The sequence below is a fragment of the Lampetra fluviatilis genome, chromosome 11 (assembly GCF_964198595.1).
Source record: "Lampetra fluviatilis chromosome 11, kcLamFluv1.1, whole genome shotgun sequence".
NCBI lineage: Eukaryota > Metazoa > Chordata > Hyperoartia > Petromyzontiformes > Petromyzontidae > Lampetra > Lampetra fluviatilis.
In genome coordinates this window covers 3507583-3531352 of record NC_136285.1, presented here as the reverse complement: position 1 = coordinate 3531352, position 23770 = coordinate 3507583, and the positions used below count along the sequence as shown (strand labels likewise).

At 50.1% G+C, this 23770-nt stretch overlaps 1 protein-coding gene across 2 annotated transcripts in view; it reads left to right on the top strand.

The window, feature by feature from the left end:
• The window catches only part of CDK17 (cyclin dependent kinase 17), a 136222-nt gene that overhangs the window by 34969 nt on the left and 77483 nt on the right, over positions 1–23770 (top strand). For both annotated transcript variants that reach the window (XM_078860812.1, XM_078860813.1), the window contains exon 2: positions 21746–21848. The gene's annotated coding sequence lies outside the window, so the exon portion shown is untranslated. The remainder of the gene's footprint in view (positions 1–21745; positions 21849–23770) is intronic.

Here is a 23770-nt window from a genome sequence, read left to right as displayed (position 1 = left end):
ATATGTTGACGCATCTCAACGTGCCTTCCTCTGGGCAATCAACTCAGGCACAACTTCGTTCCACCATTGGCAAGCCTACTGTGGTTGTCCTGTGGAGCTTACAAGCCCTCGTCACAGCAACGGAGAATTTCCTCTCCTGGCTCGTAGCCGTAAACGGAGTGTGGGGACACATTTTGGCTTTTCACCGAATGACTAAAGTAGTGTCTTGGTGTTCGCTGTAAACATGTGCCAATGAAAGCTGGGTGTCGTTACCACCGTCTCCCTGGCTCTCCCTTTCCCTTCCCCAGCGGTCCTTCCCTCCCACTCTCGCTCTCTCTCGCCAGCTGTCTGTGCCAGCAACTGTGCTGCTTGTATGCCCAAGGGGCAACACTCTGGTTTCAGGTCGGGCAGGCCTTTGCCTGGGAAAGAAACAACAACAAAAAAAAACATTCCACGCGTGCTTGGAAATGCCAACTGTGCACACAACTTTGCAAATTTACGCGACCGCAAGCCGACGGTAGACAAACCGCAGCGGACGGTAGCTGGATACTATTACAAGAACTGTTGTTCGCTTGTGCCAGGCTGGGTGCACTATTGACACCAAGTGAAGTGTCGAAGGCTCGCTGCTGGCAGGAGGTCACGGGACAGACCCAGGTGATGTAAGTTGACTGAGATGACTGGTTGATTGCACCACGTGTGCTCCTCACTCGCTGTGTTTTAGCTGCCCGGCGCTCCTCTGTCCCTCCGCTGTTTGTTGGAGGGCGACTGCATCGCATAACGACGACAACAACAGCGTCCTCTGTTTATCGTAAGCCACGATTCAGCTCAGGAATTGTGTTTGGTGAAGGATCCCGCTTGGGATGTTTGGCCAACTCCTAATTGAGCTCTTCCAGGAGGTCTGACCAGCATGGACGAGTAGGCCAATTGTAGGGCCGCACCTTTAACTGAACTAGGGTACAACACTCAAAATAAGTACGGTGATGTAAGTCGGCAAACTTGTTGTTCTGCCACCAAGTGGCTACGTCGTAGCTCTGCAGGTATGGCGTCACAAGCACAAATGCATTTGCGTTTTAAGCTCCTTCAGGATTTTTGTTTTTATATAGCAGAGGATCGTCAGCATGAACGTTCTGCTGTTAAAAGATCCTGTGACAACAACGTTCACAAAGGTCGAAGGAATTCACTCATGAGTCACAAGGGTGTTCTTTCTTATATATATATACAAAAGAAGATGCAAATACGCAAACAAATAGTCCCGCTCTTGTAAATATGTACCTAGGGCAGTGTGTACCTTGGCTTTACAATATGTACTATGTATGTTGAACTTCTTTCGCACCGTACGTAGCCCGACCGTGCTAATCGGAGGTGCGGATATGGCTTTGAAGCATCATGAAAAGAGAAAACGGGCTATTGAATGACCGTAGCACCTTGAGTGATGTCACCGCGCTCTGCCAGTGGATGCAACCGTTGCAGCGATGGAACTGCTCGGGGAACTTTGGCGCGGTGCCCGACATGAATTTCACGTCTGAAAAGGGCAGCGTTTACTTGTTGAATGAAGTGTGAGCACCGGTATTTTCTCCACTTCATCGGAGCAATTAAGAGTCGATTTGCCGAGGTACGACTTTGTGTTTTTGTTGTGATTTAGATGTGTACAGACTCGCTCCACGGTTGTGGATCGGCGGACATCGACCCTCCTCTTTGCCGCTTCCGTGCTCCTGTTGCTCGACGCACGATTTCTTCTCCAACGATCTCCGCGCCGTTTCCTCCGCCCGTCTCTTTTCGCGTTCACCCCCGAATCGTCTTACAGAGTTCCGTCGGTGCGATGCAGCCCTGTGGTTTGACACACCTCGGATTGCCTCCGTCCTCGGCTAATTCAACACAGGAAGTGTTGACCGGCTGGTGTGATGCAAACTTCCACTGTCGCACGGCCACAAAGGGAAGAACGGCGCTAATTCGAAATGAATACAGAAGAGCTTAAATATCCAGAGCTTGGCCAGGAGGCAGCGGAGTTTAGACAATGCTACAGATTCAAATTTCTCGATTAGCAGAAGCACGAAATGCACGCCTCATCTCGAAATGAAATTCTTTTTAACAGGTAATTTTCTGTACATTAAACACATTAAGCCACGTTAATTGAAGCAACACACTTTGTCAAATGCTAATTGGTGTTATTGTGCGCTTGTGTACTCCGACTTAACCTTGTATCAACAGTGATTAGGGATCTCAAAGGTTATTGCTCTGAGAGTATTTGCATCGGGTTTCACTTACATTGCACGAAATCCACACCACGAGGTATAGATTGCTCTAATGCACTGTGTCAGGTGACATTTCATTTGGTTCAAAAAAGTGGGAATCGTTTCAACTGGAAGTCACATCATCATCTCCATCGGGCAAGTAACGGCGGGGGGCGGGGGCTTGCTCGTCTACGCCGACAGCCTTAAGCGAGCGTTGGAAGTTCCATATTCGTTCGGTCTGCTCCATACTCCGTGGTACGACCGTGTTTTTTGACCTCGCACAATGTGTTGTTCATTTTTATCAAGCCCAGAAGTGCGAGGTGGGGGGGGTGATGAGCTGAGTTGAACTCTGCCCAGCGGTTGAACTCGAAAATCTTCTCATTATCAGGCGCTCTAACCGTACGTCACGAGCGTGTAGCCTAGTTCTTGTAAACTAGAAACTAAACTAAAACTTTTATTTTACCAGGTAAAGCCCACTGAGCTATATAGCTCTTTTTCAGAAGTGATCTGGCCACTAATGATATGCTCAACGAAGTTGACTCATCATCATGTGGACATTTATAGCAGCCAAATACTCCAAACGCATGTTTCTAAATGTGGAGGGAAAAACCGGAGGACCCGGAGAAAAATCCACGCGACCACGGGGAGAGAGACACGTCACGGTCGGGATCGAACCCACAAACCTCCTGTGTTTCAGGTGAGCTCGTTAACATCTCGCCACCGTGGTGCCCGAGCTACTGAATTGATCAAATCTTGTGGGTTCGATATTAATAACACCGCACTGCCCTGGCCTCTTATTACCACAGGCTGGCATATCGCAATGGGCCCAGCTGCGTTGTGGTATGAGATGCATGCTCAACGCGCAGACGCCGCCGCCGCGTTGCGCCCTGCTGTGACATCGTTGATTTGAGAAGCGCAATATGAATACCTTTCATTCCAAGCAGGGGGGTCCTCTTGCGATTTGTTCAAGTCGATCAATTCAGTCGAGGCTTCTGTGTCGTTTTGAGCTCCGCTGTACGAGTAGACGCCTCTTACAGCAGTGTCAATGGGGTCACCGCAGTTCGCCCATCGGCAGTTAATGTGGGTAAAGAAGTGGATAAACCCTGCAAGATGTATTTATTTTTTTTACTTATTTTTATTTTCACCAATAGTTTTTTTGTGTTATGATAATTTTCATGTATTTAATAGCTTCATTAAATATTTATTTCAGGTAAATCATTCAAAAGGTTTTCATTGGCCAATATAATTACGAGCGAAATTTGCTGTTCACGAGAAATTTCGGAACGTATCCCTCACGAATAACGAGGGAATAAGGTATTACAACAGGTGAATAACATGTTAGATTCATGATAAACCATCCCATTTTTTTACTTTTCTGCTGGGCCGTATTGTGTCACAGGGTAGTATTGTGGCAGAAAGTCAATCCCGGGCAGAAGGTTTGTGCTTTTAAATCTCACTTGCGTGTCTACATAGCCATTCAACACATGCATTAATAATACGAGTTCTCCTGTGTGGGAAGTCAACTTAAATTTTGCTATAATAGAATAGGCCCTCATCATGAGAATGTGTTTTTTCCATCACTGCCTCAGGGTCACCAACGGAAATGAGCAGAACCTCACAATCAGTTGAGATATTTGTATTGATCATGCACGGGCCTTTGTCAGCCCCCTGCTTGATGAAGATTTCCTTGTGACGTGTGTTGGTTATCGGAGGTTGTTTGACCGTACGTCGCCACCGGTCAGAGCGGGTTGAATCAAGCGTGGGGCCCAGGACTGGTGTCAAGATATCACTCGACGCTGATCTTAACTGTGAGCAGAGAAACGGACTCGGGGCCTTTGGTTCACGGCGCCGTGCGTTCACCATCGCGCCACTGACAATACGGTAAACCGCTGTAGTCCGCGTGCTCCGTCAATGGAGGAGGAGAAACAGCGAATCTACACGAGCTCTCTCTCCTGGAGCCCTCTCATCGTGGCTAGGCGCAGACCCCGATGGCATTTGGCTGCTGAACGTATATTACTGCCACACGCAAGAATATAATGTAAACTTCTCCCCGCCCCTGCTCTAAATAAGATGCGGTATTGTACTCAACTTGGCCACCCTGAGCTTGGTGTATGGGTGGGGGGGTGCTCTCTAAACCCAACCAACCGCTCCTCGCTCAACGGTGCTGTCAGTAAAATTGCATTGCGTTAGACGCCACGTGGTTTCCCGGGGGTAGCCCTTTCCAGGGTGCCTTGTCAAACACGAGCTTGCGCTGGCGTAGTGTTACCGGGGCGGGGGGGGGCATGCTATCAATACGGGTGGAGCGTGCAGTGAAGTAATGTCGTTGTGAATAGCGCTTCTCCCTCTGCAGACATTTCAGCGCTTCGTGCCATCCTCTGGATGTGCGCTATTAAAAGCGCCAAACGTCCAGCATTCTGAAGGTCCTCTCTATCCGACTCGGTTATTGTTACTGTACTTTTTTTTTACTTACACATTTGTTTCATGAGGCCAGCCTGATGGGATGAGAAAACCAAGAGGGAATTTGAGGGAAGTGATGCAATGAGAAAATGTGTTCTTGGCTCGCAATGTGGAGGCTTTAAATCCACCATCGGGGGACAACTTTCGGTCCATCATCATTGTCAGATGTGTAGAACAATTGCCGCTTTGTGGGAAGTCGGTGATGGTTTTTTGATAGAGATTTGCTGGCTCCGACCGAAGGAATGGGGAAGTTCCTCCCACTGGTTCCAGGTCACCACCATTGGAGATGAGTGTGCTCTCACACTGATGTAAGTATGGGGAGCGGCAGTGCAGCGGTGAGCGCCATTGTGCTACGAACTCGGCGGCCCGAGTTCCATTCCTGCTCACGGCCAACACCAGTGACAAATTATGTATAGTCCTGTACCTCCCCTAGGTCGACTCAGCCGTAAATCATTGCATCGTGTGATGTGTAAAAGTTGCCAAACCCCCCCCCTTCATGTGTCACAGTGCCGGCCTTCATAGGTGCTCGCTAACAGCACTTGCCCCAACAGCCTGTTAGCAGGCTATATGGGCGGGGGGTGGGGGGGGGAGATATTTGTCTTTGTGTAAATATGGAGACACGAGCACTTTTCTGATTCTTACTCGGTCAACGATTCTATTTGATTTACACCAGACATCATCATCATCTTCATCATCATCCTTTAATATTTCTTTCTATGGGGCATTTCACATTTGATCACTTCTCATGCTATACCAGCCAATTGGACAAATTACAGGGAGACTATAACAGAGGCTGTTTGTAAGGAATATACACGAGTTCAATTCTGTGTGTAGAGTCCGTACAATCTGTTGCCGCTTCTGAATCCGGAATTGCAGCCTGCATTGTTTAGCATGGATTAGCTCTTTGCATTGAGTTGAGGCTGTCTTTCTTGTGGGTGAAACTTGCTGTGGTTGTTTGCCGTGCTTGATGCGCACCCAGCCGTCTTTTTGCATTGAATCCGAGGTCGGCTCTTGAAATCGAAATTTGCACAACTTCGTTATTGACTTCGCGCCATGTCGTGTGCCTCGATGGTTGACACGCGCGAAATGTTCCTGCAGATCGCTCGATCACCGTGGTGATAACGCGGCGATCGAAAAACCGCCGTCTCCGGGTGACGAAACCAAATTCTCAATTCATTGCCTGCGGCTCGTCCGACATTTACACGCAACAGGAACCTGTTGTCGGACGCAAGGTTGTGGCTTTTCTTCGCGTGCGTTTGGTCAACGGCGGCCGTGTAAAAAATTAAATAAAAACCCAGCAAACATTCCTTGGCTCCACAGAGAGCCGCAGGTGTGAAGTATGAATTTCAAGAATGCTTTAACTGAAGGTATCTATCCCCACCCCCTCGCTCCGTGCCCATCCCACAACCCGCTGTTCGGCATGCGACCTCCCTCCCCGATCTCCCTCCCCGGCGGGTCACCTTGTGTCAGCACGCATCCTGGCTGTAGTGCCCCATCACTCGTGGCTGGCCATGCAGCACTCGGGGTTGGCTAATCGCACCTTCGATTAGCACGGTTGACTACGTATGGTGCGAAAGAAGTTCAACATATGGGCACTCACGCCGTCGCTATTTCCACTCCCGATATTTCCCCGCAACGCCCCCCCCCCTCCGGATCAGCTCCAAGCACCGCAGAAAACGGATGTCGTGACTTCCGCTCACAGCAGGGATGAAGGACAATGGGTCCCCGTTCATGCCGGGGACTCTGGTGGTGTTCAAGGGGTGGGGGGGAGGGGAGGTCCCTTATCTTCCCGTGCATCCCCGTTGCGTGGCCGTGGCCGTGGCCCCTCAACATCGATGGGTCCCAGTTAGAGGGCCCCGGGTGGCTTTGGTGGCAGAGCGCGCGGCTCGCGATCGGAGCGTTGCGAGTTTGCAGGCGCGGTTGGGGGGGTTGACTCAGTCCCTCATCCTTCTGTGGTCGATGAAATCGGCTCCACCTTGTGCCGAACTCGGATAGATTCGCCCCCATTGGAGGGATGTGGAATTTCCGTCACCAGCTTCAGGGCCACGAACAGGAGATGAGCACCGCTTGAATGCTCGTTTGAGCAGGGACATCACTTTAACTGAGTTAATGGGAGTTGTAAACACACTGGATGGTATCGTGAGAGATGGCAGGGCCGTTGCGGTGGCCTTCATCCGGCAGTAGATTAATAGTGGTGATGATGGGTCCTACGTTAAATGCAGGCCATACGGTGTAAATACAGAGCGGTGCTGTAGAAATTTCAGCACACCGATCATTTTACGCGCCAACTCGCCCCCTTCCCACAGAGCTCTTTTTATTTTTTTAACGGTCGGTCCACGAATTGCAGTGAATAATAACGATGCCCTTTGTGACAGTGTCGTGCTGCTTCAAGTGAGTATGGGGCGGTGCTCTTCTTTGCCAGTGGCCTTGTGTCAGTGGTGGGAATTCCGCATCCCTGTAGCAGGAGAACAAGTTCTCCAGAACAAGCCCTGTTAACCACGCACAGCCACGGAGGCACGAGCAAGCTAGGTCACCTGCTCACCGTGATTTGAACTTTCGACCTTTTTTGCAGCAATATTCAAAATGAAACCAGCCTTGTGGCTTTAGTTTATTTTTAGTTTAACGCCCATGACCCTGTCTCACGATTGGCCTCCCTTGGTCACGTGACACAAATCCCAACAAACGCAGTCGAATTTGTGCAAATGAGATGATTATAAAATTCCGCGTCCCATGCGGTCGTTTCCCCCCCCCACTGCATTAGCCCCCCCCCCCCGCTGTGTTGTCTGCTGCAAATGCCTCCTCCAGGTGGTGCAGCAGGGGTCCTTGTTTCCTTGCACGTCACGTGCTGTGAACAACCGCCCCGAGGTGGTGGGGCCCGCAGCAGCGCGTTCCGCAGTGGTAATGAGCGTAAAATAATTGCGACGCTGCAGCGATGGTTCTCACTCGAGCCAGCGTCGAATCGCTTTCGAGTAGCCCCCTGAGCTTCGCTCAGAGTGGGATGGGATGGGGCAGGTGGGGGGAGACTTGACTTGGTCCCTGTTAGATTCGCTAATGAGCACAAGCCTAAGCGACAATGACTAACTCTTTGGCTTAACATTTTCATTCTTCCCCACATAACGAACGGACGTGCGAGAGAGAGAGAGCAGTGCTCCACGAAGCTTGAGTGCAGGGATGGAGGTGCTGAAGCAGCGGTGGCTGCTAAATGGGGGGGGGGGGGTGAAATTTGCCCCCTTTGGAACCCCAGAACAGCCTCTGTCAGGCCCACGTGACCGCGTTTCCACGTGTCGCACCGCCGTGTTGACCTGTCGTGTTGACGTGGCACGAGTAGCTTCTCGGCCTTCAGGCGCGGGCACGGCCGTGCACAGAGACAAAGATCCCCTTCCCCCTCCCCCATTGGTTCTACCCTTTTTGCCAATAAAACAGGTATGTTAAGATGATCAAACGCCAAATAAGCATCAAAGGTCCCATAGATTGCATCATGACAGACACCGTTATGGTTGCAGCTCATTCAAATGATCATTTTAATGTTGGCAATTTTTATTTAAATTCTAATGGCCTTTTGAGAAATGTCACAACAACAAAAAAACACAGCAATTACCTTAAGAGGGGTGATGCAGTGACGTACAATTGCATTAATGCCGTGTGTACTTAATGCTGTGTGTACAAACAAAGACAAAGATCCCATATATAGCCTTAACAGACTGTTGGGGCAAGTGCTCTAAAGCGAGCACCTATCAAGGCTGGCACGGCACACGTTGGGGTGGGTGGCCAGTACCACGCCCGACCGCCTTTGTCTCCCCAGTGGCAATGTTTACACACCGTACCAGGTGCTCATTGAAGGCTGAGTCGACCTAGGGGAGACCCAGGGCCAGTTTAGATAATAGTCACCGATGTTGGTTTTCGTCAGCAGGAATTGAACTCGAGTTGCCGGGTTCGGAGGACAGCGCGTGAACCACTACGCCACGTCTATGCACACACACACATGGGGCACACATCCATCGCCATGGCAACACAAGGCTTCTAAAAGACTCTACGCAAGTCCCTTTCTGGTTATTGAGCCATTTTCGTGGAGTCTCTCCTCGTGTGTGTGGTTGTTCTTCGGGCACTTTGGGTCAAACCACATGGCGACACTGTCCCCTGCAGCCAGACTTTCCTTGGCTGTGAAACACAGTGCCTTTGTATTAGCTGGGGCTGCTACCTTTACCTTTTCAACAGACCAAGCCTAAACATATTTCTCTGTCAGCACTAGGTGTATCAAAACACGGTAACACCAGCACCAGACCTCAGTATAAATTCATTCTTGCCACCCGAACACAAGTGGTAATTCCTGCGCTGTCTGGGATGACAACCCAAGTGATGGCCTTGGCACTATAATAATGGCTCCGATACTAAAGAGTGCTCAATTATAATTACGTAAACTTGTTATTATTTTCACAAAAAATGTCCATGCCAGTCGCGTTATTTGTGAGGTTTCTTCTCCAGCACGAATGCACTCATAGCTACATAAGCGTTGCACGTAAGCAATGCATACTTGATGGCAAGACATTTGTTCTGAATATCTGTAAGACACAGCATCAGGCCTGCATCAGGCCACACGATCCACGTGGCCGGTGTGAATACATGGTCACTCGAGTATTAACATTTTCCAATTAACTATCTACAAAACTGATACACCAGGTGTGCGTTTGTTACATTCCCTACTTCCCTCGAGTATTAAACGATAGATTATTACCGGCACCACCCAAAGCGTGTCTCGTGAGCATGAGGAAAGCTAAAGGCGCAGCCGTGCAATTGCTTGCGCACGGCACTCCTTGCGGAAGTGTCTCCACTAGGGGAAGCCCTACAGAGCGCCCTCTAGAGGGTATTTGGTCTACTCATCCATCCCGGCCAGATGTCGGGCACTACGGTGGTGAGGATATGTTAACTACCTCACCTGGTATACAGGAGGTTGTGGATTCGATCCTGACCCTGACGCCTGCTGCTGTATGTGTGGAGTTTGCGTGTCTCTCTCTCCCCGTGGTTGCGTGGATTTTTCTCCGAGTCCTCCGGTTCGCCCCTCGACATTTAGAAACATGCGTTTAGAGTATTTTGCTGCTGCTATACATGTCCACGTGATAAGCCACTTCGTTGAGCTATCATTTGTGGCCAGGTCGTTTCTGAAAAGGAGCTATATAGCTCAGTGGGCCTTACCTGGTAAAATAAAAATAGTTTTAGTAGCATTTTTGTAAATTGTTTGTCTTTAAAGAGGTGGAAATTCCCACACTTTCGACCTCCATACGTGACCTGCAGAGCTGCTAGCTTCTGGTGTGTGCCCATTTATACAGCCGCATGTATGTTGACCTTCTTTCTCACCGACGTAGCCAACCGTGTGCCATGGTGTGGGACAGGCAGAAGGATACAAAAAAAACTTGCACCATTATTTCAGCTCCTGCGCCAGGAGATCGAAGTGGGCTACCACTGTATTCCAGGTCCGGTGCGCTAACCGTGACACCGCGCACAGCCTCCGTGAGCCTAACGACTCCGACTCCGATGACCCAATCAATGCGCCCTCGCGTCTTCGTTGCACGATTTTCTATTTTTTTCTTCCCGCGTGGGAGGCGTTCGCGTGATCTTTCACGTACCCCCTGCGGCGCGCTTTGGTGATGCGCTCTTCCACCGGCGGCCGCGGGCGTTTGAACCCACGGACCGTTGTGAATCGGCTCGGCACGCACTCTCACCACTCGGCTGGTTCCTTCACCCGCTGTGGTGCTTGTGCTTCTTAAATATAGGGGTTTGGCACAATCGTTACTCGTATAATCAACACGATCCGGACGCTTTGCGGAAATGCCAAGAGTTTCTGTTTGTCGTAATTATTGAGTCGAGCGGGATTTTTTTTTTTACCCGCGTTAACATAATGACCACTTCTAGCTGAATTAAAAAGTTCCAGTTTTTAATCGCAGTGACTCATTGCTGGCGGTACAAAGGCAATTAAAACCTTTTCCTGTTCCGAGGCTATTACCAGTCGCAGGGTGAGTGTCCCGTTCACAGCTGAATCTCGGAACGCGCAAGCGGTTTGGCGTTAATTTGATTTAGAGAGGCGTAGCGCCAACATTAAGAATATTCCTGAATTGCCGAAGTGGTATTTGATGTTTGGCACAAAGCGTTGTAGATCAGCTCGCCCAGAAATATTCGTAATGCACCAGACGTTGATCAATGTAAGATGAAATTAAATACATTATTTGTAGATATCTAGATCTTGAAAATAACTCTAATGAAGTGGACAAAAGAAAGAGAGTAGCTTTGAGCACAGTTTAGCTTCTCCATTTGGCTTATTATCATTTGTTGTCAGTACTGTGTTGTTTTTGAGCATTGTATACAGCTCAGTGGGCCTTACCTGGTAACATAAAAAAGTTTAGTTGTCAATGTTCTCCAATCACTTCCCCCACACATCCGATTAGCGCGGTTGGCTACTTACGGTGCGACATAAGTTCAACTTACGTACGTACAAAATACTTCGTCGCCAAGTAATTATCTGAAATCCTCCCTTCTTCTGGCACCTTGAGAGGTAGCGCTCAGGAGGCTTAACGGTATAAATAATGAATGGTGATGACGACGGTGCCACTCTGCACGGCACTTTTATATTTATCCAGCGTCCTACATTCGACCGACCGCTGGTTATCCACACACTGCGCAGAAACACTGGGAGTGTTTTATATCTTTCTTTTTTGTAAATGTTTTTTTATTATCGTTTTCCAACGCAAGACCGGTAACGGAGCACAAACCGCGAACGTGGGAAAGGCGGCGGCGGGTGGGGGGGTACAGAAACTCCACAGACATAAGTCCCCAAAACTCTGCGTCCCCTGGGTTTTCGAAGAGGGGGGAGGGTAAATTGGGCTCACCGCTGCCCCACCTAGTTGGGGACACTGCGAGCTGGAGCAATGTAGGCCGTGTTTATTTTGTTGATGGGAGGCAAGTGAAGTCACGGGCAGGAGAAACAAATGAAGGCCCTGAGCCTGCACTTGAAGAGGGGGGGGGGGCAGGGAGTCAACACCACGGGAGGCTTGGGGTGAAGAGAGTTCCAGACTATGAGGGGCAGCAGAAGAGTGTGCAGCGGTTAATCATTGGATAGACTGACCCACTATCATAGTCATGGGTAATTTCCACCACTGGCTTCGGGGCCACCCAATGGAGATGCAGGATAGGCGCCTATTCTGGAATTGGAACAGCGGGATGCGTCGCGTGCATTCGCAGTTTATAGGAAGGTTGTTGCAGACAAACGCAGAAAGCGGAAGAGAAGTGTGAATGCCCCGTTTGCGTGGAGATTTCACGTGACGGTGGTGGGATGTTAACTACCTCGCCTGGTGTGTACAGGAGGCCGTGGGTTCGATCCCGACCCTGGCGCCTGCATATGTGAAGTTTGCGTGGATTTTTCTCCGGGCCCTCTCCAGTTTTTTCCTCCACATTTAGAATCAAACGCGTTCAGAGTATTTGCCTGCTGTAAATTTCCACGCGATAATCCACTTCGTTGAGCTATCATTTGTGGCAAAGCCGCTTCTGAAAAAGAGCTACATAGCTCGGTTGGCCTTAACTTTTAAAATAAAATATTGTATATAGATTAAGCGAGTGAGAGAGTAAATCAAAGAAGCGCACATTAGAGCTACTGTGAAGATAAACCTCACTCGGTTCGCAGCAGATAATGTTATTGCAAATAACACAAATTCGACGCGTTTGTCAATAACACTCCCCTAAAGAGAAAACAATGATACTGTTGGCGACGTTCCAGGCACTGGAGGCTTCTTCATGGCAGTGAGTGTCCACGGTCGTCTGAGTTGTTGTTGTCTGCACTTGTGTGTACCGCTGCCAACGGCTCGATCACACGGAAGGGCTTGGCAATGTTATCACAGAGGTCGTTATTTATTTCCCCCATGTGTTCATATCCAACGTGTAAATATTGTATTATTATTATCTCCCAGTCGTATGAGAATTGTGCACATGGCATCACGGAACTCTCCATGGGCGGCACATCGCGAGGTATTGAGCACACATGACATTCACACCAACCTAATTTATATTTATTCACTCATTACAAGACCTGGAATGCGCAGAATTAAGTGACTAATGAATTGTGCGTGAATCCATGACCAGGCAGAAACCATCAACTCTCGCCACACTTGAGAACCCAGTTTAATCTCATGACAGCCGCCTGAATTAAAACCCAGCAGCAGCGCCAGCTCGCTGCCCTTGCTCGGTTTCACCTCCCTGAGCTTGCCAACGACCACGTTAGAGCTCCTTCTCCCGGCAAGGATTGCCGAACGCGAGAGGCATTCACGGTTCTTCTTCATCGTGCCTCCTGTCCAACCTATAGCGGTGGTCTTTCCCCCCGATATTCCGCACAGGGTCACTGCTTCAGGTGGTTGGCATTGCCAAATCATGATGAGTGCCCTTGTGGCGCTGCAGGGCTTCTCAGGAAAGATGATCCACGGTTTGCTTCTCCTGACGAGCGCATTGGTCAGGTTGCGTCAAAGTCCCCCCCCCCCCCGCCGTCGAATGATTTCATGCGAGACGTTGCGTCTGCCGAAACCGACTCTCTTCGGTCTGTTTAGGCTCCGCCATGTGAGCCACTTGGAATTGGAACTCAGGCGCGAGCTCCTCACTTGGGGGTGATTTCTCGCCGGCTCCATTCTGATGCTCCGTCGCTTGACAGCTCCCATTCTTTTTTGCCAGTTTGGCCAGCGAAGGGAGGTATGGCGCTTACGGTGGTGGCCGGTTCTCTGGCAGGCTCTGCTTTCTCCCCCTTGGCTGCCTCTGCAAACACATGCACAACAAAGATAAAGACAAAGATCCCCCGTATAGCCTTGACAGACTGTAGGGGCAAGTGCTGTTAGTGAGCACCTATAAAGGCCGGCACGGCACACGAGGGGGTGGGTGGCCAACACCACGCCCGGACGCCTTTGTCTCCCTAGCGGCGATGTTTACACATCACACCAGGTACTCATTTCAGGCCGAGTCGACCTAGGGGAGGCCCAGGATCGATTAAGATAATCCTCACTGGTGTTGGCCGTGAGCGGGAATCGAACCCGGGTCGCCAGGTTCATAGCGCAGCGCGCTAACCGCTACACCACCGCTCCCCACACGCACGCACAAGCACGCAAACACACGTGCGGACGCGCGCTCACACGAGTCACCCTGTTGCCAGTATTCTCCACAAAAATTCCTTCCTCAAATGCCACCAACCCGCTCTGCGGTGGCATTTTTAAAATACCTTCAAAAACAAAATACTGTACTGTGTGCCGTGCTTTTTGGGCTGTGCTTGTGTAAGATTTGTGAGGGGTTTTGTTGCTGTTCTACAAGCACTAACGTCTTACGGTTAGTCGGCGTAGCGTTTGTTCTCTTTTTGCGTTGTGCTGTCATCATCTCTCACATGGGTTCACTTCAGGGCTCTGCACATTGACCATGGCAAGAAATAGCTGAGAGTAGCCAGGATTTCTGTCGACAAAAACGCCGCATGTTCGTCGAAAACACCGTCCTGAAGAGGGAAAGAGTGTGTCAATAGGTGACGTTTCAGGCAATGGCCCTCTGGAGCAGAAAGATAACGCCGGAGAGATCGAGCGAATAATAGTTGTAGAGTTCACTGTACACCACGGGCCCCTGCTATTGATTAAATGTTTCGACGGGTTTATGAAGCTATGCGACCTATGAGACTACCACAATTGGATTTGGCATCCGTCAGTCGGCTTAAACGAGGGTCTACACCGTGGGGGTGGGAAACCAAAATCACAAGAAGAGACTTTTTTTTTAGAATTTGGTAAAAAAGAAAAAACAACCCTCAATATTTCATGAGCTGCAATGCACCACCGCGGCGAATACGAGACTGCGGTGCTTAATAAATAAAGACACGAAGCAGTCCTTATAGAGCCGCAGGTTTTTTTCCATCCTCCTGGTCTACACCAAGGCAGTGCTCGGTGTCTCATTGCTCAAATGAGCATTGGCGGTCCCAGTCTCAACTGGGGGCCTTGAGCCAGCGGTGGAAATTCATTTTAATGGCATCCTGTGGAATTTTCAGCATAGTCCCTTTGTTGTCTTTATCTCTACTGCCTGCTTTTGTGGCATGTTCGTCTGGAAGTCGCTTGCGTGCATTACAACGTTCAGTACATATTAAGCTCATTGTAAGATAATGGCCTTGTTACGTCCGTTCCATTCCATTAGTCGGTTCGTTTGTGCCGATGAGGTTCGCGGCGGTGGCATGTTGAGTCGGACGGTCCAGACCTTCCTTTCCCTGGTAACAGACTCCAGCACTACATTACTATACACTACACTATACACTGCTATAAACTACACTATACACTACACTATACACTACTATACACAGACTCTAGTTCTCCCTGGGGAATTCCCAGGCGTTCTCAGGCCAGCCGAGCGACATCGTCCCGCAAGCAGCAGCGTGTCCTGGGCAGGCCCTGGGGTTTTTGCCCTTTTTTACTGCCGCTCTTAAATTCCCACCATTGCTCTCGCTTTTACCAACAAAGGTAAATCACCATTGATGAGGTGGTGTGCTGCTGCTGGCCGATTGAAAAGGCAGCGCAGAGGTGTGGGGGTGGGTGTGGTGGGGGGCCGGTATTTCGGAAAAACCTGTGCCGGAGCACCGATCCCCGGCCGTGCGGGGCGTGGCCCGTTTATACAAGGCCCTCTGCTGCACCGGCTAATCCCGTTACCCCCCCCCCCGACCCCCGCCTGCTCAACAGGGACGGTGCGCGCGATGGAGAGATCGAACCGTCTGCGCGCCACCGCCTTGCCCCAATCTCCCAGCAGTGAACGCGGCTGGTTATAAGGGCAGCTCGTCGCACGCGGGGGGAACTGGTGCGACGCAGCTCGGAGAGATGCACGGCTTCGCGTGCCGGTGGATGACGGCGTGTCGAGCAGGATACGTACGGCGTCGCCGGCAGAAATGGCATCTCCACCTAGCCCTGGGCCTTTCCTAAGCCAACACGTCCTCAAACACGATACCCCGGTGTATTCTATATATCCCCAGAGGGGAGCCGAAATCGGCTGGGCTCACAACCTACTCTCACCTGCGGTGGTTCGCCTTGATACGCGCTTGCGGAGAAGCACTGCACCCAACAACAGCGATAATGATTTTTGGTATAGCGCCTTGTATACCCAAGCGAGTCTCGGAGAACTGAACATCATCTCATCTCGAACACCAGGGACAGCTGGTGACTGTCACCTGGCCTGTAAATGACTATTCGTCTGCCAGTAAAGGGCATAGATTGCTGCTGTGCATAAATTGAGTAATTTGCAGGTAGCTTTTTAACTTGGCACCTTCGATTTGCACGGTTGGCTACGTACGGCGCGAAAGAAGTTCTACATACATTGGGAAATTTGGACTTGCACAGTGGCCTACTCCTGGAAATGACACCACGGGATCTTCCACGTCAACTGTGAAGCGGGCGGCGCGTAGTATTTTTATGGTTAATCCACTCGGCAGTAACAATTAAGGCGGCTGCCAGATTCGAACCGTTTGAACCTCCGCAACAGGTGGCAAACACGCCGCCGCCAAAAGGGAATGTACACCATTGGTGTGCATGTACTGCGTGCGTGCCGGACCATGTGGAGAATTGACGCTTGTGTATCGATCTTCTGGAGGGCTTTGTGTGATTGAGGAACGGGGGGGAGAGCGTGGCGCCGGGGCTTGGTAAGTGGCAGCAGGAATGTCATTCCCTCGGCAACAAACAACCTTGAAGTATGCCTTTGCTTTTCCTCTGCAATTAGCGATACAATGGGAACTCTGCCCCCCGCCGCCACGGCGTAGGAGTGATGTTCCATGTTAAATATAGCCCGCTGAGCCGGTGACATTCGCTAAAGATGCAGGCCTGGGTAACACGCGCAGTCAACCGCGATCAACAGATCGCTCGGCCGGCGCTATGTAGAGGAGAGTCGCGTGAAGGGGCCTCGTCTGGCTACGGTGTCGCAGCCGCGTTGTGACGGAGACCTCCAGAGGTGGGACAAAGTCATTGTTATGCAAGTCACAAGTAAGTCTCAAGTCTTTGCTCTCGAGTCCCGAGTCAAGTCGAGTCAAAGATGAGGCAAGTCCAAGTCGAGTCTGAAGTCATCAAAATCATGACTCGAGTCTGACTCGAGTCCAAGTCGCATGACTCGAGTCCACACCTCTGAGGTGGGACAAAGTCATTGTTGTGCAAGTCACAAGTAAGTCTCAAGTCTTTGCTCTCGAGTCCCGAGTCAAGTCGAGTCAAAGATGAGGCAAGTCCAAGTCGAGTCTGAAGTCATCAAAATCATGACTCGAGTCTGACTCGAGTCCAAGTCGCATGACTCGAGTCCACACCTCTGGAGACCTCTGCGAGGATTGATTTGGTCCAAGTCCACGCTCGGGAGGCCTGCGATGCTGCTCGCTCGCTCACGTGTGCGGGTCACGCGAGCGGGATGGGGGACCCACGGTTCTGCCTGCGTTCTGGCTTTTTCCTATCCCTCAGACGAGGTTCACGGTTCGGTGCATTCGTTGCGCTGCAGATAACGCGGCGGAGGCAGCATCGTGGGGGCTTAAATCCCGCGACTTGCCTCCGCCAGCCCCTCAGCGCTCATGCAGATGTGACCGCGCTAACATCTATTATGGGAGCGGTAAACCGCACGCTCGGCTTTGAACGTAATCCTTCCATTAAGCCATCCTTCTTGATAAATCCTTCGCTGCGCCGCACGTTTTGTCATGCCGGTTTGCGATAGCGTCGTTTGGCCATCACTGGCGGCTGGGGTCGCTCGGTGAGTATCGAGTGTGATTTGCCACTTTGGCAAATGAGATTAATTGCGACGCGAAATGCCCCTGAAATGGACGTGCCTTTCAGTGATGGGAAAATAAAATTATCGGCAGCCTTATCGCCGAGAGACCCTGGGGTGCAAATGTTTTTTGCGATGGCAATTACTCAATTTGACGGAGCAATTTTTCGCGTGTTTAACTGTCGTCGGCGAGCCTTATGGTAAGTCGCCTTATTTGCATGTCGTCCATCCAGACAGTGTAGGCGGGTGTCATTGCAAACAACGAGGCTGCCGGCTTTTGCGATTAAGCTGCGGCATTGGCACGTGTGTGATAATTATCGGGACATTGCAGAAGTTGCTGGGCGAATCCGCGGAGGGGGGCTCGATAATTCCCCCATGTCGAAGCGCCTAGTAGTCGGCACCGCCGAGAAACGTGGATTGCAAAATCCAGTCAGCCGCCCCGTTATGCGGCCGCACTTTGCAGCGGTAACGTGTGCTGGTGGTCTCATCTCCATCACCAGCGATCACGTAAAAAAAAATTAGGCTCTCTAGATATTTGTTTTTCCAGATATTTGGCCTTGTTGAAATATGCAGGCTAAATTTTTAATTAAAAATTTGACTTTATTGGCATGCGCCAAGCAGTGTGGTAATAAAAGGCCTGCGGAAGGACTTCCCAAGCGGTTGAAATTATACCTTCCTGAGAGGTTTTGCTGACTGATGGATTTCCAGAAGGACATTTATTCTTCGCATTCATATAACCGTTCAATATACCACATGTTCATGGATGTCCCTTGCCTATAGAGTCAGGAAAGAGCCGTACGATTTTTTTTGTGCGGGGCAGTCCCCTGCTGACTATACTTGGAATAATGTAACCAGACAATGGTTTCCATGCATTAGGAACGTTGCTGAAAAACATCGCTCCCGATGAAAACCGTTTTGGTCGTTGAACCTCGTTAGTGACATTCTTGTTCACATCGCACCAGGAGGCCACGGAGCCTTTTTGTTTGTTTACCCCGAACGGCGGCGGCACTTTTGTTAAATTGGTGGCAAGTCGCAAAAAAACATAAAACGTCAAATCAAAAAATCTCAGCCTTTGGCAAATCAAATGAAAAATGTGAAAAAACGGTAAAGTTTTGCGATGCTTTACAAGAAACAAAAAAATTAATAAAAAATGAGATTGCATTGACGTGTAAAGTGGAGACACCTTCGTGCATGCTCTGACGTATTCTTACTGTGAGCAATGGTGGACTCTCTCAAGAAAGGATATTTAAAAGTACAGTGGGTCCCTCGGTTAACGGTATTAATTTGTTTCCATGAGAACCATCGTTAATTGAAATTATCGTTAATCGAATATAGGAAACGCATGTTAAAGGCTTAATTTGTTCCAAGACGATCGGAAGTCAACCTTTTTCAACCTAAAAACAATAGTTTATAATATTTAAACACGCAATTTTAATAAACGTTATAAGAACATATTGAAGCATCGATATTAATAGAAACATGGATAAATAATGAATAAACAGAACATAAAAAGGTGCAGAAATAGAGCAGCAATTAAATATTTATACGTTAGGGGTTCATGGAGAAGTTGGGGTGGGAGAACGTTATTTTTGGAAGGAGAGTCTCCTTTCAAAAGGGCGTCGCGGATTGGCTAAGGTCTGCTGAGTCCACTTAGGAGCGCTCCGATTGGCCAAAATTGGCGGCCGTATGATATCGTAAATCGAACATTTATCGTTCATAGAAACAATGGGGGGATCCTATGGGAGGCGGATCATTCATCGGAATATCGTGAATCGATGGGCATCGTAAACCGAGGAACTACTGTAATTATTTAGGGAGGCCTCCCTTGGTGTGAAGGCTTCTAAGGAGGGCCCCAATGCGGCTGTTGAAACAAACGGTGCGAGCCTCCTAAGTCCACAAACCAGTTTGTACTATCAAAGATCCCCCATATAGCCTTAACAGACTGTAGGGGCAAGTGCTGTTAGCGAGCACCTATGAAGGCCAGAAGGGTACACGAGGGGGTGGGTGGCCAGCACCACGCCCGACCGCCTTTGTCTCCCCAGTGGCGATGTTTACGCATCGCACCGGGTACTCATTTGAGGCTGAGTCGACCTAGCGGAGGCCCAGGACCGGTTCAGAAATTCGTCACTGGTGTTTGCCGTGAGCGGGAATCGAACCTGGGTGGCCGGGTTCATAGCGCAGTGCGCTTACCGCTACATTACCGCTATACACACTGGTGCATGTGCAATATTCAAAAAAATGTTTTGAGCAGACAGAAAAGTGTCCAATGGTGCATGGCGTGAGGGGGGGACGCCCTTCCCCCTAGCAGTTGCTTGAGCAAGCGATTGCTGGGGTTTAACCTTTACCCCCCCCGCCCCACATTGGGATATTTCCCCCCTTCCACAGAGGTGCGTGCTCAGTGCAAGTGAACACACTCCTCTGTTACCGGCACGACAAAATCCGTTGCGTACAAATGCGACGATGCTGGGAGGTCTGCACTCGCGGATTTATGAACTCAGCGGTTTTTCACTGCCACTTGCTACGGGACAATGTCGCACGTCCAACTCGCTTGGGTTCGTGGCTTCATGAACGCGCCGGATTGCATTGCCACCTCCGTGGACGCCTCGCTGCCCGGTGGGGTTCGAAGTCTCGGAAGCGTGCAAAAATCCACCGACCCTTGCATCATCTCAGGAGCACAGAAAACTCATCGCACGATTGCTACGGGACAACATCACGCATCCGACTGGCTGGGGGTCTGAGGTATAGGCGAATGTATGAACGATGTCGGTTATGGGAACGTCTGTTGGAAATGACAATGGCGCCAGGCACAATTACTGCACCGGATGTGGGCGGTTAATTGGTCAGGGTGAATGTGTGATGGTCGGATATGCGACGTTGTACTGTACTTTGCGGTTGGGTGGTGCTGCGGGCATAGCGGTAAAATCGGTCAGGTGGTCATAAGTGCAGATCATCACCTTCCCAAAGGGTTGATAAAATAAGTACCACTTTTTGCCAAACTCAACATTGGTTGTCCTCTAGAGGGGGACTTGCACCCACCATTAGAAATGTGGAATTTCCATTCACGGTCTGCTCAGCCCAAAGTGATGAGCAGTATCCGAGCGAGATGCCTTAATGAAATCTCTTGAATTATTTCAACATTCACCAATTACTTGTGAGCGGGTTCTTGTGAGATTTAATAAAGGGGGATTTTTGAGCGTCCGTTGATGTATTTGATCGACTTCAGACAAACGAACGCGCAGAGCCAGATCAATAAGTGATTTTCTTCAGGTCTTGGCTTAAAGCATTGTAAAATGGCAACGTGTCTCCAACATCGATATTTTCCATCGGCGGCTATTTTTCAACGTGCCACATGTACGCGTGTCCTCGCTCGCGCAACAGAACGCCCAACTCGCAGAGGGTTAAGTGGTTGAGATTTTCATTTCGCGGTCTTAAGAGTTTCTCCTAATGCATCGGCGCTTATCTGTGCGTGCAGTCAGGCTTGTCGGAAGCTTCATTAACTACGGAGATTTTATTTTTTACTTAGAAAACTGAACACTCCGTACATACATGTTTCAGCAGCTTTAAATCAATGTATATTTTACGGTGCTTTCATGAACAGAATATTACAGGAATAACATTGTTGCTTCCATGGGCATATCAGATGCCTGCGCTTAGGTGACCTGGCTTATTCAAGGCCAGCTCTCCTGATTCAAACCCAGGCTGTCGGTGGTGGTAGTGGCTTCGTGCCCAAGCGCAGGAATTAGGGCCCGGCTTTCCAGTTGAACCCGAGTCTCGCTGCATCGAGGCCGATGGGCGGTCGTGAAAATGCTTGGCACACACTTATTGGCTGCATGTGCTGCCTGGGTCTTGTATGCTTCGTAAGTGGGCCAATATTTACTGTTAATATTTGTATGATAGCGATCGTCTTAATTTGGCTGATGTTGATGTAGAGCAACAACTATACTTTTTACATTGTGGCGGTTGAGCCAGATATTTGCGTCAGGAGTTGTGCGGATTGTGTTGCTGCGACGACCAAGTCGGGCATTGAGTCACTTTACGTCCCACGCTTCTGTTCTGGGTGTTGGCAGCGGTCGCCCCCACACTGTGCATCATCAAGCTTCAGCTGTTGTTGCTGCCGTGGTTTTCGTGCGAATGCGTTTTTTTTTAGGGTAGCTGCCCGTAACCTTCATGGAAGATCTAGGTCAGGGATCTTCTGCGTCGGGTCATTCACGATGCTATAATGAGTTCCTCCGTGTTCGGTGCAAGAGTTTGTCCTCATTAAAACTTGGTTCCTTCCCTGCTGCTGCTGCCTGCTGCTGTTGCGTCTGTGGCAGGACGACCCCTGAGGTGCAGCGAGCGAGGTGAATGAAGGACGCAGCGGCAAGAGCTCTCACCCCGTCGTGGTCCGTTGCCGCTGCCGCCACTCACGTCGAGCAGGTGCGGATCTTCACGTTCTAATCGTTTTGCTGCCAAGGGATTGTCGGTGAAGGGTTTGTACGTGTGTATGTATGTATTTTGAATTTCTTTTGTACCGTACGTAGCCAACCGTGCTCATCGGAGGTGCGGGGGGAAAGGACACCAAGCTAAGCACAACAATCAGTTCTAAAGAAATTAGTTTTAAATCTAAATTTAAAAGTGCGTAGCTCCAGTAGCTTCCTAAAATCGGGAGGAAGAGCATTCCAGACGGCCGCGGAAGTGCATCTGCATTGCTGATTAGTTCCTCCCAACGGGAACGCCGCACGATGTCGAGCCTGTCAATCAGATGTGACGCTGCCTCCGGGTCACCAGACTGTTCACATTGTCAAAGTAGCTCGGCACACTCAGCATCGAGGCATGGGGTATAGATGGAATAAACACCACGCGTTTGTGGTCTTTGGTGGCTGCTTTTTGTCAGTGCCCTCATAAAGCGCGGGTACGCTTCACACTATTGAGACGGTGCTCGGGATGCAGACGATGCTACGCTCTACCGGCGCAGGTCTGTCCACTGTGCCTTGCGGAATTTCCAGCGGGTTTTTCAGGTGCTCCTGATGATGGGTAGCTGTGGTCCGATGTGGACAAACGATGGGCGGTGCCGACTCCTGGGGCAGTTGTTCGGAACGCTGCACGACGCTGGCATTTGATGGCCGTGAGCTGCGCTGGCCCAGCAGAGGTCCGGTGAATATTCCTGATTCCACCTGGCTGCTGCGTATCCCCCCACTTTTTATGGCGGCTGCTTGTATACATTGCAGACAGTATAAGCGCGCCAATGCGTCCTGCATCGCAGGCAAGAGAGGGTGGCAGCGGCTCGACGCCAACCAGTTCACATTTCACATTCATTGCACGGCCATATTCTGGGTAAAGTCAGTATCAGACAAGGTCATACCCAGCTGTCTGGAAACGCCCCGCCTGGTCATCTGAAATATGGGTCTCCTGTAAACAGACGACGTCGATATTGTGTGATGTGGCTAAATTATGCAAGACGTCGCTTTCAGACGCAGGATTGTCCTTCGACATTGAGCTGAAGAACAACACGGAGCGCTGGCCCTGCAGCCTTGGAGAACTGAGGCCTGGGCGGGAGGTGTAACTGTGGCCACGTGTTGGCCGGTATCGTGACAATTCGGCCAGCTAGCTGCAGCTTTGGTTTCCCCAGACATGGCTGACGTGGCCGGTTACTTGCAAGGGGACACGACAAGAATGTGGCTGCATTTATCCCCCATTGCCTGTTGATTGCATCAAAAGAGCTCGTTTTGTAGTCGTGTTTTGTACCTGCGGAGTGAACCTGCATGCCCATTGTGGGTAATGTTTGCTCACGTTGTGTCAATGCTTGGCACCACAGCGAGCGGGGAGGGCAGTCGCGGCTCTGAACAAGTGGCGGAGAGTCGATATTCTATTCTTGTGCCAGGGCCATAGCTGCCGTGACTTCCCAAAACGTAGTAACTGCAGCAGTTTTTGAGGAACGATGAGTTGAGTGAACCTCAAATGGGATTTTAAATTTGAAGCCTCCAGGTGGCTCCGCGGCTCGCAAGCTGAAGTCTGCGAGTTCAATTCCTGGTTGGGGCAGGCGCTCACTCAGACCATCACCAGTGGTTGTCCTATGGATAGACTTTCCCCCGCCACAGGAATGTGGAATTTCCACCACTGGCTCAGGGCGGTAAACAGGAGATATTTTAACACGTAGGCTTTTGCGACCAATATTCTCCGTAATAATGTTTTTTTTGTGGGTTGGATCTCATAAATATAAATGTGTCGTTAAACCCGCCATCACCCGACACAGCTGTGGGTTCACTCTCCAACACACGGTGGGCTGAAGTAGTAAACTAATTGGCACATTTTGTTTACGTGCCAAACCGTACTAATTGGCTGCGACCTAACTAAAAAAA